This window comes from Mytilus californianus, unplaced genomic scaffold, assembly GCF_021869535.1.
Source record: "Mytilus californianus isolate M0D057914Y unplaced genomic scaffold, xbMytCali1.0.p SCAF_57, whole genome shotgun sequence".
NCBI lineage: Eukaryota > Metazoa > Mollusca > Bivalvia > Mytilida > Mytilidae > Mytilus > Mytilus californianus.
This window is the reverse complement of record NW_026262709.1, coordinates 429,419-436,187: the sequence shown is the minus strand read 5'-3', so window position 1 is coordinate 436,187 and position 6,769 is coordinate 429,419. Positions and strand designations below refer to the sequence as shown.

The window sequence follows — 6,769 nt, the reverse complement described above, 5'->3', positions numbered from 1 at the left end:
TAACTCCTAGAAAAAAAATTGAATCGCAATTTCCTATCGATATGCACAACTACATAGTATTTCCTTATTATCTAAAAAGGTTTCGTGAAATTCTGTTGGGTGGTTTGAGAGGAGTTGTGATGACAAGAAACAGGACTGACGGACGGACGAACTGACGGACGAACGGACGGACGGGTCAAAAACATTATACCCTCCGCAACCCGTTGCGTGGGGTATAATAAGTTTTATTATCTTTAACCGATAGTGGTGACTATACTTACATATATTTATATAAAGTAAGGCAACACGCAAATCATCAATTTTATGTATTTAATGACGAATTCGTCTTTTACAGAAATTGTAGAGCTGAAGCATATTTTTTGCACCTTCATGACAATCAGTTCCTTATTTATGCGAGGAAGACTTCAAACAGGAGCATCTCAAGTAAAAAGAAAAGAAGCTACCTTTTTTGAAAACTTCATATTCCGCCATATAAATGATGCCCCTCACTGAATAATTGAAAATTTGATGACTATGTTGAACATGTCTATCCCATCGAACCTAAAAATTACCAAACGATACAGTTTAGTTTGTCTCATATATTGACGTACATCTAGGAAATAACAATGCAGGTTGGTTGAGAAAATTTTACGACAAAAAAGATGATTTCAGCTTTTCATTTCTATGTACATGTAGCAACTATTCAGCAGCGCCTGTATATGGCGGATATATCTCTCAGTGTATACGATATTCAAGAGCTTGGATTGCTTATGTTGCTCATTATAATGTTCTTGATAGAGGGTTACTGCTTAATGCATCGCAGGCGGGAACACGATTTAAACAAGATAACCAGACGATAATTTAGCTCGTTAGGTTGAAATTGGTCAGGTTTGTATAAGAGAAAAAAAAGTGTCCAACAACGGATAAAAATAACTCATTATTCAATTGATCAAGGATTTAAAATGAGAAAATCAGGAATATATGTTCCTCAATTCTCTTATCAAACTATATATTCCAAAAACAAATCCATGAAAGATGTAGGGTCAATTTTCGATTGCTAAAAGTCATTCAATCTTTCCTAAAATTCAAAATATCATATATGTCATGATGTGTATGTTAAAGTTTTAACAATATTTTTGCGCATTTTTGAACACGTTTCCAAATTGTACAGGCTTAAAGGTAGCCCCTAATTAGCAATTGTGACAGGTTACATATTATGTCATTTAGTACTTATCTTTAAAAAAGATAAAACGGACTCCTTTAGCAAAAACGAAATCTTTGTTTGAAGAGCTATATACTGTCATTCGAATATATATTTAATGATTTTGGTAAGAGATGACCTTCAATGCAAAACTAAACAAACTTGTAAAAATACAGCATTGTCATCAACAGTAATATGTAGCGCAGCATAGCAATTTTATTTTTTGAAAAAGTAAAATTGTTGATAATTGGTGCGAGAACATTATGCGTTCTCTTTAATTTTCGAATGTAGGTTTTAAAAGTGTCCGATTTTGAGCATGCGTATCAGACAAATAGATGGGAATTGGCCCTACTCCTTCACTTGTTTGTGGTATTCTTTCTGGCGAATACCCACGCATTCGTACCTTACAATGACTTATCTCTTTAAATTGCTCTGTATACATATCTTTATGTCCGGTTATTAGTTGATAAGACGATCCTTGTTTATTACACAGTATAAAGGATAAATTTGATTAGAATTAATCTGGCACACATAGGAGCTTCTACGAGTTCACAATGTTATGTCTAAAAACAATAATGGCTGTCACGGTAAGTCACAATTTAACTAAAGTTGCTGAAAATCAATTCCTCGAAAATCATTTACCGGGCAGTAATCAACCATATATATATTATTAGGATCTGGATGGGGTTTACAGAATAGAGAGTAAAGGACAAAAAGTGCAAAATAAAAGATAGAGAAAAAAGGCAAAAGAATAAAGAATAGAGAAAATGGGGTGCGGAAATATAAGGAATGGAGAATAATGGGCCAAATGAATAATGAATTGAGAAAAATATAAGAACAAAGATAAGAAGATTATCCCTTCCCCCAAGACCATACCCTCTTTTATATGTGTTGATCAAAATAGTAGGAAACGTGCGGAAATTAGGCAAAAGTGTCATACGAATATGAGGGTAGTAATGCCCTTTACCGTCAAGCGTCAAACGGTCATTTTCGGCTACCGTTAGCGTCAAATTGGTTAAAATTTTACCGTGATTCGTCAAAATATCCTTACCGTGATTCGTCAGAGGTCTCAAAAAATTATCGTTACCGTTATTTTTGGAAAAAAATTAACGTGAATCGTCAAATTCCGTCGATGTTTTTACCGTCTAAAAAAAAGTGTACATTTTATCGTCATGCACCAAAAATTACTGTTAACGTCAATTGGCAAGAATTTTTACCGTTAATCGTCATGATGGTACCCCCATTACCAACCTTGAATATAGCACAAAATGTAAATAACTAAACCAGACATACAGTTTACGTCTTTTCATATCAATATAGATACATTAATATAAAGACTATATATGTGAGATGTCATTATATGTATTAATGAAGAGCATAGCACAGCGATAGTTTAAGTTATTCTTTTTGTTGGCTATTATGTTATATTTTCAAAGTATCCTCAAATTAACCCCTAATATCTCCTTTTGTTTACACTTATCTGTAACTTTTACTTTATGTTGTGACGGTACAGAACGAAGAATATAACTCCATGCTAATGTTGTATACTCATATATATTAAATAGTATGCAAGTGAGCGTTCAGGAGATCGGAATTGTAGCTTATGATAATATAGACTAAGTAGTAACAGAGTCGAACAATTAATACCTAAAATTTGTTTTCAGCTAATTAGTTTATCGACATACGATATGGTTACAACAGACTCAAGAGGTGGAACACCTCAAGACGTGCCAATCTTACCACCAATACCATCCAACTATCACTGCTTGTCCAATGCCGACTGCAATACTAACCAATGTTGTTATAAAGTACCAAAATATCCAATTATGAGTAAACGTTTCCTCGAGCCACTTACGCCACGTCCTTATGGTCCTTTTGGGGATTATTACATTGGATGTAAGTTTAATATAGAGCTACTTTAACACAGTTAAACGTTTTGAATAGTGCCAAAATCATAGTTTATTTTGATTTAATTGTGTTTTTGTTTATATTAAATTTTCAAACAAACACACCTCATAACATAGAGCAAGAATGTTTGATTTATAGTAACCTAATAGCAATCATTACACCGAGAACACACTTTCAGTGGACGAAATTTGACTAGTTCTTATCTCAGAAACATTAGTAATATTCATGGACCAAAATACAAATATAGGACCAATTTACCCTGAAATTTAATGACATACAGGAGCCATTTTCATAATGTTTTTCAAATTTTACTTCAATTCACAGTTTGTACTGTGTAATTCTTACAAAATTATGGCTTATTCTAAACATATCACTAAATCGGATCTACCTGAAGTAAGTCCAAAACCTTAACTTTGATACATTTCGGCAATTTTTATTTAATTGTTCCCTAAAAAGTATATTAAGGTGAATATTCTCAACTCAAACCCAAATCATTTCGGTAAAAAAAACTATCTATTGTCTTTGGGATACAAAATAATTCTTTTTGGCTAATTAATGAAAAAAAGATCATGTAAAATTGAAAATGGAAATGGGGAATATGTCAAAGAGACAACAACCCGACCAAAGAGCAGACAACAGTCGAAGGCCACTAATGGGTCTTCAACGCAGCGAGAAAATCCCGCACCCGGAGGTGGTCCTCAGCTGGCCCCTAAATAAAATTGTGTACTTGTTCAGTGAAAATGGACTTCACACTAAACTCCAAAACATATAAATGAACTAAAATTAAAAAAACATACAAAAGCCATTTCAAAGCAACATATAGAGCTAAATACTCATTATATGTTATCAAAATATGTAAAATTGATGATAAACGCACCATTTGATGGCTTTAAGATTTTGACCCTGTGGGAAACTCATGTAAGAGGGTGTGGATGGGGGTCTACAAAATAGATAATAATGGGCAAAAAGTATAAAGAATAGAGAAATATCGACCCAAAAAATAAAAAAAAACAAAAAGAATAGAGAATAATGATGTGCTAAAATAAAAAGAAAAGAGCATAATGGGCAAAAAGTATAAAGAATAGAGAAAAATGGCCTAAAAAATTAAAGAATACAGAAATGAAGGACCCCTCCATCCAGCCCCTCATAAACGAAAAATCAATCAAGCCTCTTTTAAATATAGTAGGATGTGTAGTTCATCGATACGAATCTTTCTATAATAATAAATTATTGTTTGCTAAAAGATGTTGTCAATGACTTCGAGAGGGAAATAGACATAGGAAATTATTTTATCCAAGAAATCTAGTAGAAATATTGGACCCTTTAATACCAAGCATAATACACCTTATCGCTAATCCCGCTTGACCCGAGAATCTGTCCCGCTCGAACTTTTGACGTCATACAACAATCACTTTTCCATTGTGGCGTCAGCCATTTTCTATTATGACGTCAAAATTTTACGGGAACTTGTGTGATGTCCAGTAATGGCGGACAAATAGCGATAAGGTGTATACCAAGCAACACTGTAAAAAGACCATATGTAAAACAAATGTTCGGTTCATTTTAATTTCGACCTGTGGGCAAAAATTTGGTGGAATCATCTCTTCCTATATACAGTTATGAACCCAGATGATTCTTTACAGATTGCACACGTATTGAAGTTGTTGACTATTTTTTGTTGTCTTTTTGGGTACGTAATATTTTTTCAGCAATTTTTTAAGATATGGCGTGAATTTTTAGTAACAAAATCCTCCTACCAGTTTGGACCCAGACTGCAGAGCCTTGCAGCCACCAAGGTCCCTTCATCATCGGTAAATTCGCAATTAGTATTTTGCATATCCTTCTGTGATATCAATATCCCCCTCAATGTTAGATGAGGTTAGTGTAGCTTAGTATTTATTGGGATGTGTTTTTGAAAACTATTGTTTGTCTTTTCGTCATGTTTGACTTTTAGCAATGGCATTGAGGACTGCTGTTTTTCCTTTTGTCGTTTTTTGCTTTTAGCCATGACATTTTAGGTTTTTCTCCGACTTATGAATTTTGATTGTCCCTTTAGGATCTTCCGACAATTTTTGCGTGTATCTGGTTTAAAAAAAATGCAAATGTAAGTATATGGACAACAAACGTTATACTATTTTAGTCAATATTTGATTTCATTTTAGCCAAATGCTATAATTACGTCGGGGAAGGAGTTTTCTGTGGATATGCGCATTGTGGGTGCCTAGGACATAAATCATGCCAACTAGTACCAATTTCAACTACTCCGATGCCGCTGCTGTCAACTATTTCAATGGCGCAACGCGCACGGAGAACACCCCTACCAATGTTTCCTGGTTATGACTATAGATGTGTGTAAAAAGAGAAAATAAACTACGTTTTAGTCAAAAACTCATATTGTACTATTTAACTGTCCGACGATACTGTCATATATCTTTCTATCTGACCCTTCGATTACAACATGTGTATGCCTATCTCACATACAGAATGTAGCTAGCTATTAAAACCAGGTTAAACCCAATATTTCTCTCAGAAAATGTCCGTACCAAGTCAGGAATATGACATTCTTTCCGTTGGTTGATATAGTCGAGCGTTTGATTATTGCAGGTTTTGTGGAATAGCTTCTCCCATTTTGAATTTACTTTGGAGTTCGGTGTATTTGTTAATACTTTTTCTAGTGCTTTGTGCTGTTGAATTGCTGTTAGATTGACATATAACTTACATTTCCTTTTATTCAAATGCAAACAACAAAACCTTTTCCATCTGCTTGGTTAACTTTCAGTTAATTAACCGTTAAATTGTTCGCAATATTTGATCTAAAATGTCCGTCAATTTAACACATAAAACTGATATAATTGGTACAATCTGCTTATTATCTCTTTTAGTCACAAGAAAGTCATCGATCGTATAATATATGTTTTTATATCTCAAAAATGACTCATGGACCATTTCACTGTAAAAAGCCGAGGTTGATTAATCCCACTCTTTGCTCACGCTTTGCTTACAATGATCGGACAACGCTCCGTTCTACTTTCCGTTTTAGAACCGTTCTGGATCCTCTAGTTCGTCTTAACGATACACTCCATCAAAATAATGAAGGGTTAAAATTTTATTGGCAGATAAAATTATTACGGGAACAGAAAACATAATGGAATGTTGTCAGACCATATCAAGCGAAGTGTGGACACTCTTTTATTGAATAAATCCTCACTAGAAACGATACACTTCCATGGATTTCACAATTAAAAGACATATTGAAGAACAATTAGCCGTTTTAGAATCTATAGGATAGTGGGTAATGATTGTTCGTACCCTAAAATGAAAATTACGTCGTCATTGGTTGAATTCCCATTGTTTAGGGCGTCGTAGGCCAATCAAAACGTTTTGATGTACGCTTATGAAAATATTACCCAGAATGCATTAGATTCTGAAACGGCCTATTAGGCTCGGTACGTCTTTGACAGCATAACCTACATCAGGACTGTTTTGCCAGTTGTACTTTAATGATATCAGAACCTACGTTGTCGTCCAGCACTGTTCAGCCAGTTGTACACGTGTTTTATCTGAAAAAAATACCGACAATTTTAGCTGTATTGATATCTTGTAGTAAGTTGTCAAATTTAGTAGGCATTTGTCGTATGATAGGACAAACTAGTGAATTAGCTTTAAAATACTAGTAGCTCA

At 34.1% G+C, this 6,769-nt stretch overlaps 1 protein-coding gene across 2 annotated transcripts in view; it reads right to left on the bottom strand.

Annotated features, from left to right (window-relative positions):
• Positions 1 to 5,799: 5,799 nt before the first annotated feature.
• The window catches only part of LOC127703933 (uncharacterized), a 34,356-nt gene continuing 33,386 nt past the window's right edge, over positions 5,800 to 6,769 (bottom strand). For both annotated transcript variants that reach the window (XM_052207973.1, XM_052207974.1), the window contains exon 3: positions 5,800 to 6,648. The gene's annotated coding sequence lies outside the window, so the exon portion shown is untranslated. The remainder of the gene's footprint in view (positions 6,649 to 6,769) is intronic.